Below are 14,601 nucleotides of genomic sequence, written 5' to 3'. Positions count from 1 at the left end.
GCCCATAACAGACTTAATCCCAAAGGATAATTAGACAACCATTTCCAATCCACCTGTTCTATCTGCCCACACCCAATTAAAACATTAGAACATTTGTGCCCAGGGACTAAGAACAGTCCAGACAGACAAGTACCAATTATTATATTTGGATTAGCAATACCCAAAGGCATATTTTCACAGTTTCACTTTTCTTACCCAGCTGTTAGAAGGTGCCCTTTTGGCTCCAAAAGGAAAGAGAAACACTCCTCCGATGAATAACTTTTAAACTCCAACACTTGCCAAAAATCATATGAGGATTCCTAAAGCCAGACAGACACTATGCAGGCTGAGGAAGCTGTCACAATGATAGCAAATAGTTTACTAGCTCCATAACTATATAAAATTAACATATGTACTTTAATTTATTTATTCTTAAAAATTCAATCACTACAGTTAACTTCTATGTTAGCTGTTTAAGTATAGGAATCGACATAGAAGGTATGGGTAAAATACATCATTTCAAAATTGATGCAAGAGCTGCTGTATATTTTAGAAATAGAATTTGTTTAGAGAATAATCTCAGGAAAACTTCACAAGTATTATGTAAGATAATGTCAATGACAAATTAGGAAGAAGGCAATAAACAGAGGCCAAATAAATCCCCAGAGGAACTGAAGTTGAGTTGTTTCATAGTTCATTTTAGTTTCTTTCTTTTGATTCCAGGTTTGCAGAATCATGAAGGAATAAAAGCCACATGTTTACTGACAAATACTATGACCACTAAGTATAATGTATGTATTGTTAAATATTCCTAACTTTGTGGCAGTATAAGTGGAGTAGAGGAAAACGTCACTAAATGTGATTGTAATTCAAAGTGTACAGCTTATCATGTATGCAAATTGAGCAAGTCACAAGGTGCCCTGAAAATTAAAGCAAATCAAGTCCCTAATAAATGTTACAGAACCTATGAGTAAGAATAGTGGAGGATGTCCTTTTCAATACCTTTTTTTAAAAACTACCCTAACTCAAATGCAGAAAAGTATTGGCTATTGATAAATTTCAAACACTAAAATTTGCATAGGATGTTAATCATAGACATGTGATTTTTCAGTTTTTGTTATGTTTCTGCCAACTTAATGTAAACATAGTACTTCTTTAAAAGTGCCAAACAATTACTTTAGCAGTTCATTCTTGAACTTTTTGTCATAGGTCTCCTCAAGACTCTTTAGATTCTGCTCCCATCTCCTAAGTGCCTCAATCACGCTTCTGTGTTTTTCTTCCTGGAGCTTCTGCGTCCTGAAATTAGCAAAAATATTAAAATTAAATAAACTACAATAGCGAGAGACTCAAAATAGAGGTGGTTTCACATAGAAGATAATTAACACGTAAACAATGGTTGCAGGTGATAAATGGCTAAAATCATTTCTGGGATGAAAGAATAATCCTATTAGTTACAAAGTGACAAAAGTGTAGTTACGTACTTGATTTTTTATAACAATGTTTCTAACTGCAGGATGCAATTAATTAGCCCAACAATATTTAAGTTAGAATATTTGTTTTTGTCATTTAATAATGTATCAGATGTAGCAAAGTGTGGTTGCCTGCAATTATAATCCAGCTTTTCAGAAGGCTGAGGTAGGGGGATCACCTGAACCCAGGATATTCAGACCAGCATGAACAGCAAAGCAAGACCTTGTCTCTTAAAACAAAAACAAACATAAAGAAACAAATAAAAACTCCTACAAAACAAAAACTATTGTCTGAATATTTAAAAAGTACCAAAATAGAGGGCAAAAAATAAATGGATCAATCTGGGCTTCCAAATAAGAATAGAATGGTCTTCATAATGAGACTTCAGATCCATCATAGTACCAGTTACCAAGCCAGGGAGGTGGGTTCACAGGTACTGAAATTCAGCCATCCTGAGAAGTGCTATAAAACACTGACCAGTCTAAGAACAGTTCAAGGTTCTAGGTATTAGCTCCCTCTGTTGGTAATCTGGAAAGCCATGGAAAAGTAAAGTACATTTATTCAGTTTATATGCTGAGAGACAGGAAACAGGAGTAGAGAAAATGCAGGTAAGTAAGTAATGAACTCTCTCTGCCCAAATGTTGTTCCTTTTTTCCCATGTCTCTTGATCAATTCAACTTTTTCATTATTGCCCAAAAGAGAGTAATGTAGGCAGAGAGTTGCAATCAAACAAATCAAACCTATAAAAGTTAGAAAACAACATTAAAAAACATGGAGAAAATTTCCTTAATGAACTAAGGTTCCTGAAGTATCTATGGGTGTGATTAACAGCATATTTCCAATGGAAAAGAAGGCTTATTGCACAAATTATAGACAGGTGAGCTTGCTATCAATCCCAGGTAAGATCCAAAGGATGAAACTTTTGTGAGTATTTAGAAAAGTGAATACACATGAGAAATAGTTTCATCCAGTGAAAGTAAAATCAGACCACTATACTTAGTTTTTGCAGCACAGGGCTGGTAAAAGGTGCAGGCCTGGATATATGGAATTCAGTTACTATACATAAACACACAAAACTATCAGACCTCAAGGACTGAAGTTAACTGCAAAACATATGATCTCTTCAAGTATTTTTAGTCTCTCCAAATTATCTGTCTGGTCTTCCTATTGCCTGGTTATACCATCTCATTCTGCTTTTCATCTTAACGTTTAATATTTCAAAAGCAAATCTCTAGTGTTTGTTCCTCTTAACTTGCACTTTCTAATGCTAGGTGATATCACATTTATAAACAAGAACACTATGTGGCAATAAGCATTGGAATATTTATACATATTTAGTAATTCTTTTCAATCTGGTTCTGAATATCGAAAATAAGCATGCATTACTTACAGTTCAACAGCTTCAACTCTGCTTCAGCTCTGCTTTTTTTTCTCTTAGTAAATCCATATCTTTTAGTACAAGTTGCCTTTCAGCATAAATTTCTTTTGTTTCAATTTGTATAGAAAAGAATTAATTTTTAGCAAGCAGGCTAATGAAAGCAACACCAATTTAAATAAATAAACTGCTTCCTAAATTCCAAAAAGCAAAGTACAGATATTGAGGATAACAATTTCACCTTTAAGAGAATTCAACTGGCCTGATTGCAGTGGCTCACACTTGTAATCCCAGCACTTTGGGAAGACAAGGTAGGCAGATAACCTGAGGTCAGGAGTTCAAGAACAGCCTGGCCAACATGGTGAAATCACATCTCTAATAAAAATACAAAAATTAGTTGGACATAGTGGTGGGCACCTGTAATCCCTGCTACTTGAAAGGCTGAGGCAGGATCATCACTTGAACCTAGGAGGTGGAGGTTGTGGTGAGCTGAGATGTTGCCACTGCACTTCAGCCTGGGTGACTGAGTAAGACTCCATCTCAAAAAAAAAAAAAAAAAAAAAAATGGCTTTGAGCTGGAATTTTTATAACCTTTTTAGAAGCAAGGTTTCGATTTTATTCAACTAGATACTCTAGCTGTGCAAAAATTGACTTTCTCAATTATTGTTAAAGTGCATTTCCAAATATTCATTACATCCCTTATGTAATGTATGCTACTTAGTACTTTAACATCTCTCAGGGTTTATCTGAAAAAAAGAATTTTTTTAGGCAAGGTCCTGATCAATTGCCCAGGCTGGAGTGCACTGGTATGATCTCAGCTTGCTGCAACTTCTGCCTTTTGGGTTCAAAGGATCCTGCTGAATAGCTGGGACTACAGGCACATACCACCAAGTCCGGGGATATTTTCATTTTTTGTAGAGATGGGATTTTTCCATGCTTCTCAGACTGGTCCTGAAACTCTGGATTCAACTGATATGCCTCCATGGCCTCTCAAAGTGCTGAGACCACAGGCATGAGCTATCACTCCTGACCTCCTTACCTAAAATTTTGTAAATTCTTCAGGAAGGAAAATTAATCCAAGTGTACACTCAGAAATAAAGCTGCAAAAGAATAAAATCCCCATTTTTTTAGTGCCGATGCTGTCTGAATGTTTCGGTTTATTCATGTATCATTCTGACTCAGAGTTAGCAAGCTCATATGAATGCCTAAACAAATGGGCCATCCTTCCATTTATGTCTTCACAGTGCAAGAATTTACTATCAATCACATGTTAAGCAGCATACTGTGAACTGTATGTAAAAGGTAGATAAATACAGTCATCGTCTCTAAATACCTCACAATATATTTAGGAAGAAACAATCACAATAAGATATGATGATTTTATAACTAAGGTAAATAAAGACTGCACACTGGAATGAGGCCTAAATGGGTCGCTCACTGGGAGTCAGGGAAGGCATCACCGGGGTGACATCCAAGCTGTGGCTTGAAAGGCAGTATGGTTTCACTGGGGAGAAAAGAAGATTGACATTCCAGGTGAGGGAATACAGACATGACGCTTTTTATGAGAATGGCAATCTTCCTCAAAGCCTTCAGATACTCTGAGTTAAATAAATAGGAATCCGGTAAGTCACCTATCTTGTTGATGAAGTTATTCATCTCAACACAATCCAATCAGCGCAAAGATCGGTGCTTTCAAAATTCATATTTATAGCTGAAGCAAGCCGAATTCCCAGAAATGCTATACAAAATTTTAGAATGGGTGCCCTTAGCATTAAAATACTTAGGTCTCATTAAGAAGACCCGAGCAAGTGTGGATGCTAGGGGGAAGCCTTCCTACTTTTAATATCTGGCAGCAGCAGTTCTGGATGTAGGTTGAACGTACTGCTGTAAATCCAGTCTGGTTTAAGACACACCCATGGAAAAAATATATGATATTTTACAGAAATAGATCCAATCCCACTTGACAACACCAACTCCCTGCCACTCCTCATCTTCACCATCTCTTGTCCAGCTACTTTCCCAGTGACTAGATCAAACAACCACATGGATAACCCTTGCAGCCCTGGTGACTCCTTCACCACAGGGAATTTCATCCTTCCTTATTTCCATGGCTTCATCCAATGGCAGCAAACTGCGCTTGGTTTCCAGGTTGCACCTGAAACCTCATCCTGCAATTCTGTACTCTTGGACCATCCTTATTCTGCCACATTTCCACCTGCCACATTGGCAGGTGGAAACCTGCCAATCTCTCCAGATCTAGTCCTTGGTTACTGAGACTGTCACTGAACCCTCCATTTCCCCTTAGATTAGCAGTCACCTGCCCTATCTTCTGATTCCCTTCACTACCCAAGAGAGTACCAGAATCTTCAATTAAGTAGGCTGCCTTTGTTAAATAAAATAAATTATGCTCTGCAAACTTCACTCCCCAAGCACATCCATCCTTCCACCATCACTGAAAGGGGCAGAAGAGAGAGAGACTTAAAATTCCTCCCCAGAGTTAGAATCGAAAACTCACCTACAAGCACATGGTTTGGTCTGTCAATTCCAGGCTCCCCCAACCACAGGTAAGCCCTCAATACAAGTGTTTAGTCCTCTTTGCTTTAAAAAGATATTCTTCTCTCAGCCACATGAGCTACTCTGCATCTCCAAGCTGCTGCTAAAACCCATGATCTAACCCTCAAATCTGCCTGAGAAGATGGAGCTTATTTAGGGTGTGTTTCTCATAATCCCAACTTGACTGTTCACCTTTGCAATTTTTTGCCTTTCCACTAGTCTCAGAGAAAGAAAATCTGTGTATCCTTTTCAAGGCTCATTCTTCCTTCTATCTGCACTCTTGGCCCCGGTCCCTTTTACTATTCTGGATCCTTGTTTCAACAATTGTACCATCTCATTCCTGGATCTTAAGCCAACCTACTTATAGCTGCAGAAAATAGCCACACAATAGTTGTAAATATCACCTCTTGGTGCTTTTGAATTCTCTCATCGATACCCTTTTTCTGAAGAGTGAGGGCTTCAGATTTTTCTTGACAGGCTTTCTCAATATCATTTTGAAACACAGCTGATTCCTTCTCATACTTTCTTTTTGCTTTCATTTTAATTTTTGCTCTCTCAGCATCTTTACAAAACTTCAACTGCAAATTGATCACAAAAATTTAAAAATTCCAAGTATCATACTATAAGGACAGTAATAAATTCTCTCTTTCCAGCTAGGTTCAACATTAATGCTCTGTCCAAATATGTTACATTTATTTTATTTTTAGTTGTATCTCATCCACTGTATTTGTAAGACTTATTCAAAAGGCATAAACAAATGTCATCGGAAATAAAAATAATATGCACAGCAGTAGAGTATCCCATTTTTTATTAAAATGTCTAGATATTTTTTGATATACCTAAGATTCAGGCTTTAGAAGACAAACAGAAACATCCCTCTTGTTAACAGTAACAAGATAAAGCTTACCTTTTGACACATTTCTGCCCAAAATTTGTCTTCTATTTCTTTTATTCATTTAGATTTATTTCTAAAGACTCACACTTGATATACTGAGGGTAATCATCAGTACACTGATCATCAGTAAGCTGAAGCTTCTGAGCTATTAAAAAATAGCATGCCAAATTAGGACATAGAAACATGGACAGATGTGTAAGAGGACAGACCTCTGCTTCAAAAGTAAAGCATATATATAGGGTAAAGCACGGGTGATTGCAATTTACATAGAAATACACAAAAAAAGTAAGATGAAGGAAAGGATGGACAGATAAAAATGATGAAGCAAGTATAATACAAATGTAATAGTGGAATCCAAGTGGTAGGTATACAAGGGTTCACTATAATTGTTTCAACTTTTCTGTATGTTTAAATATGTTCATAATAAATTGTTGAAGGAAAAAGAAATCCAACAGTATAGTTTAAGTCAAAAAATACTGGAGTCTCTTCCTACTTGCTAAGTGTTAAGGAAGAGAGCTCTTTATTGGACTTTGGTTAAAGCTGACTTCAGATTCAAAATAATACCTTTAGAAAAATCAAAGATCATGTACTTCAACTCCCTCACTTTACAAATAAAGAATAAATACCAATATAGCTGAATAAGTGACTACATAACAGTATAACCATGACTCTTTCTTCCATTAGTCCAGTGGCCCTCAACCCAACTATGGATCAAAATCAACCACACAGCAGAGTGCAAATCTGAACTCAGAGTACAATCTTGACCGTGTATAACACACCCCAAAAAAGTATGAACAGGTGGGGAAAGGCTGGCAAAAGTAGATTATAACATTGATAGTGTTTGTTTCTGGTAGACATGACTTTAGACATGTTTTTCCACCTAATTTTCTGTATTTCCTAAACGCTGTCCCTCCAGCCACATGACACCATTGATACTTGTTTTTCTGTTTTGTTTTGTTTTTTTGAGACGGAGTCTTGGTCTGTCGCCCAGGCTGGAGTGCAGTGGCACAATCACGGCTTACTGCAACCTCCGCCTCCTGGGTTCACGCCCTTCTGCCTCAGCCTCCCGAGTAGCTGGGACTACAGGCGCTCACCACTACACCCGGCTAATTTTTTGTATTCTTTAGTAGAGACGGGGTTTCACTGTGTTAGCCAGGATGGTCTTGATCTCCTGACCTCATGATCTGCCTGCCTCGGCCTCCCAAAGTGCTGGGATTACAGGCGTGAGCCACCGCGCCCAGCCTACACCATTGATACTTCAAAGGTGACGTGTCTGAACTGAGATGTGCTTTAAATCTAAAACACACATGCGACTTCAAAGACATAGTGCAAAAAATAAATGTGAAATACCTCATTAGCAAAAAATAAATGTGAAATACCTCATTAGTGTTTTTATATTGAATACATATTGAAATAATATTTTTGATATATTGTGTTAAATATATTACTAAAGTAAATTTCACCTGTGACTTTTCACTGTTTTCAACATGGCTACAAGAAAACTTAAGGTTATATATGTGGCTCACAAATTTGACAGCACTGCTTGATAATTAGCAAGTAATATGTTTCTAATGGAATTAAACCTATAGTTAATTAAAGGCATAGCCATATAATCATTTTACAAATTATGAACTTATCTTCTTATATGGTGCTGTTACTATTTAAGAGTAAGGAAGGCCAGGAAATCCATTCATCACATCATTTGAAACAGCTGTTTCCAATCTCTACTGAGCACAAAACTGAAGGACAGGATTGTATTATAGACCGGCTGAAGAGTACAGAAAGCTCTTAGATCATGAATGGGAGAATCTGGACTCCACTCTCTGTTCTGATGCAGACTGACTCTTTCCAAGTTGCTCTCCCTCTGAAAACTTCGATATCCTCAACTATGAAACGAAGTGATGAGTTAAAGTCTTCCCCAGTTCTTTGTAAAGCACACAGTCTATAATCTTCTATCTTGGTGACTGTAAGGTTAAGACAAGACATGAAGAAGAACAACCCAATTAATAGATGTGAAACTCAAAAAGCAAAGAAGAATATGGGCCTTTGAATCCCTGCATGCTTTGGCTAAAGTAGCCATGGCATTCATGAGGTTAGGAAATGACATTGGAGAGCACTTCCTGGGCCCCGCAAGATGACTCCAGAAGAAGAAAATTCCTTTGTTGTTTGCAGGATACATCCCTTCAGTTCAAGGAGCAACCACACAACGTGGTAAATCAGGTAACTTCCTTCATTCAAAATGAGAACAGCAGAACTGAAATTAAGAAAGAAGGCTATAATTACCTAGAGAATCTCTGATAAATGTCAAATTTGTCTGACTTTCCATGTTACATCTTTCTTTAGCTTGATGATATTCTGCCAATTATTTTTTAAAATGCATAAGATATCCTAAAAACACAATGCATATAGTTTTGTTTCAGAGATTCAGCTACTGCTCAGTCACTGTTTACACAATCATATTTTTATGACATTGTCATTTTTTACATCATATATCTTTCTGTTTTCTTTTGTTAGAGTCTTGCCCTGTCGCAAAGACTGGAGTGCAGTGGTGTAATCATGGCTCACTGCAGCCTTGAACTCAAGGGCTCAAGCAATCCTCCCGTCAGTCTCCCAAGTAGCTGGTGCTAGAGGCATGCACCACCATACACCATGTGCTACTAACTTAATTTTTTGTGGATGCAGGGTCTTGCTTTTTCACCCAGGATGGTCTAAAACTCATGGCTTAAAGTAATTCTTCTATCTGGGCCTCCCAAAGTGCTGGGATCAGAAGCATGATCCCATTGCATCCAGTCATAGCTTTTAAGAATAAATCTGAGAAAAGGCCTTCCCAAGTGTGCTACAAAACATGAAAAGAATAGGGATATTTATCAATCTAACTTCATAAAAATTGAAAATTTACATATGGCATAATTTTTTTGAAAAAGCAAATAATACAAAGCAATAATATGGAGGTATAATTGTTATAAAAGTAATTAAGACATTATTTTAAACAGATAGAGAGGAAAAAAGTCCTTGGAATATTTTTGTCTCTTTTGAAGCATCTCCAGAAATGTTTCTTGTCTAGCAGGAAGACCCCAGCTCTAACAGCTGGGCAGGGAAATTTTGATAGGCAAATGCCAGCCATTAGAAACTGGGTCCACACAAACATGGTAATTCCTGCCCTCTTCTCCTTGACCTTGCCCCAACATGTTGGAGGCAACATGGCTGTCTCCTTGTTTCCCCATGTTTGCAGAACATCATGGCACCCTGCATCTGCATATTAGAAGACTAGGGTGGGAGGGTTAGGGTTAACGTTATGGATAGTTTTTTTCATGGACTGTGTGAGTGACATGCCTGGTTAAACCAATCCCCTGAGCCCATGCCAATCACACACACCTCCCCCAGCCTCCTCATATAATTGCCAGATTTCCATCTCATTTGTGGTTTCCTCTCTTGGCTTTGGAGCCCTACTCCATCTGTCTCTTTATGGGGAAGCTTCTTCCTTCTTCTCCCTTCTTTCTTACCTACTAAACTCTCTGCTCCTTAAAACCACTCCACTTGTATCTGTGTTGTTTTATCCAATTAGCATGAGAAAAGAGCCCTGGTGTTCCTCCACTCATCAGAGTATCATTTTGTTGCATGGGCCATGAATCCAAGGTTCAGCCTTCGTCAGAGTGGAGAGTATGGGAGCAAGCTCAAAACCTGTTCTATCATTCTGAGGCATGCTTAGCCTCTATATAAATAAATAAATAAATAAATAAATAAATAAATAGGCATTCCTCAGCCTAGTACAGTTAGCATGGGCTGCCAGACTAAAAACACGTATGTGAGTCTTGCTGGGGATAACAATGAGAACCCCCGCATTACCCATGGTTATTGAGTTTCTGGCCAGGGCACACTCTGGCATGATTAGAATAGTTGAATAACAAGTTCTGAAGTTGAGGCAGTAACTAAAAGCCTACGAACCAAGAAAAGTCCAAGACCAGATAGACTCACAACCAAATTCTACCAGAGTTACCCCAATGAGCTGGTACTATTCCTAATGAAACTGCCTCAAATAATAGAAAAAGAATGGCTAATCTCTAACTCATTTTATGAGGCTAGCACTATCCTAATACCAAAACCTGGCAGAAACACAAAAAACAAAATTTCAGGCCAATATCCCTGATGAACTTTGATGCAAAAAATCTCAGTAAAATACTGGCAAAACAAATTAAGAAGCACATTAAAAAGCATATCCACCATGATCAAGATGGCATTATTCCTGGGAGCAAGAATGGTTCAACATACACAGGTCAATAAATATAATCTGTCACATAACCAGAACCAATGGCAAAAATACACGATTATCTCAATAGATGAAGATATGGCCTTCGATAAAATTCAACACACATTAATGCTAAAAACTCTCAATAAACTAGATATTGTTGGAACATATTTCAAAATAATAAGATCTATTTGTGACAAAGTCATGACCAAATTTATCCTGAATAGAAAAATGGTGGAAGTATTTCCTTTGAAAACTAGCAGAAGAAAAGCGTTCACCTTTTGCACCACTCTTATTCAACATAGTACTGGAAGTTCTGAGCAGCACAATCAGGCTACAGAAAGAAAGAAAGCACATTCAAGTAAGAAGAGAGGAAGTCAAATGGTCTCTGTATATGACGTGATTGTATATTTAAAAAACCTAGTTGTCTCATTTCAAAAACTCAGGAAGTCAAGAGATCCTGGACAACATGGCGAAATCCTGCCTCTAATAAAAATACAGAAATTATCTGGGCATAGTGGTATGCACTTTTAATCTCAGCTAATTGGGAAGGCAGAGGTTGCAAAGATGCAAGTGAGTACCACTGCACTCCATCCTGGTGATAGAGTGAAACCATGTCTCCAAACAGAAAGGAAGGAAGGAAAGAAGGAAGAAGGGAAGAGGGAGGGAGGGAGGGAAGGAAGGATGGAAGGAAGGAAGGAAGGAAGGAAGGAAGGAAGGAAGGAAGGAAGGAAGGAAGGAAGGAAGGAAGGAAGGAAAGGAAGGAAGGAAGGAAGGAAGGAAGGAAGGAAGGAAGGAAGGGAAGGAAGGAAGGGAAGGAAGGAAGGAAGGGAAGGAAGGAAGGAAGGAAGGAAGGAAGGAAGGAAGGAAGGAAGGAAGGAAGGAAGGAAGGGAAGGAAGGAAGGGAAGGAAGGAAGGAAGGGAAGGAAGGAAGGAAGGAAGGAAGGAAGGAAGGAAGGAAGGAAGGAAGGAAGAGAAGGAAGAGAAGGAAGGAAGGAAGGAAGGGAAGGAAGGGAAGGAAGGAAGGAAGGAAGGAAGGAAGGAAGGAAGGAAGGAAGGAAGGAAGGAAGGAAGGGAAGGAAGGAAGGAAGGAAGGGAAGGAAGGAAGGAAGGAAGGAAGGAAGGAAGGGGAGGGAAGGAAGGAAGGAAGGAAGGGAAGGAAGGAAGGAAGGGAAGGAAGGAAGGGAAGGAAGGAAGGGAAGGAAGGAAGGAAGGGAAGGAAGGAAGGAAGGGAAGGAAGGAAGGGAAGGAAGGAAGGAAGGAAGGGAAGGAAGGAAGGAAGGAAGGAAGGGAAGGAAGGAAGGAAAGGAAAGAAAGGAAGAAAGGAAGGAAAAGAAAGAAAGAGAAAAAGAGAGAGACAGAGAGAGAGAGAGAGAGAAAGAAAGAAGAAAGAAAGAGAAGAAAGAAAGAAGCATACCTGGAAGAAAGAGACAGATAAGAGACAGATTTTCAGAGGTATTATTCACTTCTAATTGCAAGGACTCCATAAGAAATGCAGATTTCTCATAAAAGACAATTTTTGCTGTGTTGTCTGTTAACCTAAAGAAGCCCCTGACTATCAACTTTTATCCAAGAACCTTTTATGCATGCAACAAAAGTGTCAAGATAGAGTGGAGAAATGTAATTTAGTAGACCGAGAGAAAAAACTTTTTAGAGAAAGCAAGATTTATGAATGGGAAAAATATAAGTATCTTTTGAATATATGTCAATAAAATGGGTTTAAAGGATACTTAAACTTGTACGTTGGTCTCTTGTGATAAGAGCAGAACCATGCTGCAGTCTGAGAGAGCTGATCTTTAGAGTAGATTTTGAGGCCCGAAAGTGTATTTTATTTTATTTTAGTTTAGTTTAGTTTAGTTTAGTTTATTTACAGATAGTTTAGCTGAGCATTAGTGCATTCCCAGGAAGCCCATCACAATCTTGCTATTGTTATTATCTCACCAGTGCACAAACACATAACAGTCTCTACTTATCTAAGGTAATATTGTGGGTTTCATTTCCATGTTTCAGAAGAACAAAAATTGCAGACATGTTTTAGAAGACTAAAGAGTACTAATGTTGAAGAGAAAATTTAATAAGCAAAAGAAAAATGCTCGATGCCAGCAGAGATGTGATCAAAATGGGCTAACCAATATGAAACTTGGGTTTAGGGTTTTTGTGTGTTGTGAATGGTAAGAAATGGACTTAGTCTGTGGTCTGTCTTCAAAAATGTGGGACTTAGTTGCGCCTGAGGACTCAGATCCCACTCCAATCAGAAAGCTTTGCCTCAGACCTTGGACCAGTACCTATTAGCGATTAAAGTGAATATTCATAGTGGTTATTCAGCTTAACCAACAAACTTTTAGGAGTTGAAGTGAAACCATGGCTTAGGATTTTGTCCAGAACTAATCTGAGGCTGAAGTAATGATTCATAGAGGTGGGGATCACAATCCAAGAAGAAAAGAAAAGTGTTCCCTGGAAGGCACTTGCTCTCACTCTCTCAGCCAGTTTATCTTCACAAAAGGAAAAGAAACATTTCTGGAAGCCCACGGATTGTAAAATGTACAAAGTCATTCCTATTTCAGGCCTTGTTTTCTGATTTGAGTAAGCTTGAAGTTTCTGCAAGTTTCTGAGTGAGTTGGAGCTGGAGGTTCTTCTATCTGTGTAGCCGCAGACATGCTTTCAGACACAAGTTCCTGTTCTAGTTCATTTATTGGTATCTGCAGCTTGAATGCTTTTTTTTTTTTTCTTCCAGGGTGCTCTTTATCTTACGTGGAAATCAGGCACTGACCAGTGGGCTGAAAAGTTTCTGGGGACACTTCTCTTTCTATCTATATACGGCTAGATAGCTAGCTCTCTTCACTATTGGAGGAGGAGAGCACTGGATTGGAGAGAAGAAGAGAAAAAAGGGCCCTTGAATTTAGAAAAATGTTGTTGTTGTTGTTGTTTAATTTCCAATTTACCTCCAGATCACAAGTTTTTACTTGAATCCTCTAGATCACAAAGGCCGGTAGGCCTGGGGAACCATTATTCCTGCTGAACAATCTGGGAAACACACGCAGGACCTGGAGACCTATGTCTCTGGGAAAATTTCTACTTTCACTGGTCTCCCTCACAGGCTGGACAAGGTTGAGGTATATTCTTTTTTTTACCTGGGACATTCCATTTAAAGTGCCCTGGCTTGTCACAGTAGTAGAAATCAGCAGGTGCATCTTGGGGATTCTGGATCTTGTAGGCCTGTGAATTGGCCAGTAAAATCTTTTTCATTATCTTAGGACATCCCGCTAATTCCTAGGTCTCCTCTTTTCAGTTCTTTTTGGTTTGAAAAGAACAAAAAATCCACCCCAAGAGGTTTTCCAAAGTGCTATCTGATCCCACAGCCTGCTTCTGTAGTTTTGTTATAACAGGATGACTGAGAAACAAACAAGTATTATAACATGGTCTATACCTTGATTGAATGAGGAGACAGGTACAACTTGCTAAAGCTTCTCTCACCCTTTCCAAACAGCCCAAGATATTTGTTTCTGGCTTGTGATTGAACAAGGACAGCTTAGAGTAATTAAGAAGTTTTGTTCTGGTTCTTTGGAAGTTTGCTAATAGGCACAGTAGAAAGTGTTTTCTTTTTCAGTCACCTATGGCTTTACTAAGGCTTCAATTAGGGTTTTCAAACAGCATTGTTCTACTTTCTGCTGGAAACAGTCATTCTTTTTTTTTAATCCACTTCATCTTTCACCTGTATTTATTCCTTGACTTACTATAGGATGCTAGTTGTTCATCTTCAAATTCCTTAGCTGCCTGCCTGTGTTGCTGCCTGTTTATCAGCAGTAGTTAAAACGTGGTTTAATAGATGAACTGCATTTTTCACGTAAATGATATAGTTGGTTTAAATTTTGGAAAGCCTGTGTATGTCTATCATGGTCATCAGGGAACTTTTCTAAGTCTGGATTTATGTGTAAAACTTTACTACAATGAGAAAGAAATTTACACCTTAGTAGCACCACGTTCATTGTGCATTTATTATAGGGGCAAGAGCCGACTTGACGTCTTCCTGGGATTGCACAACCAGAGGCGTTTTCATTTGGCTATTCTGAGCCCCAGATAAAG

General features: G+C 38.4%; 1 pseudogene; it reads right to left on the bottom strand.

Moving 5' to 3' along the window:
• Positions 1 to 285: 285 nt before the first annotated feature.
• On the bottom strand, positions 286 to 13,764 carry LOC126947203 (centriole and centriolar satellite protein OFD1-like; annotated as a pseudogene).
• Positions 13,765 to 14,601: the final 837 nt, after the last annotated feature.

The sequence above is a fragment of the Macaca thibetana genome, chromosome Y (assembly GCF_024542745.1).
Source record: "Macaca thibetana thibetana isolate TM-01 chromosome Y, ASM2454274v1, whole genome shotgun sequence".
In the NCBI taxonomy this organism is placed as follows: domain Eukaryota; kingdom Metazoa; phylum Chordata; class Mammalia; order Primates; family Cercopithecidae; genus Macaca; species Macaca thibetana.
This window is presented reverse-complemented; position numbering and strand designations above follow the sequence as displayed.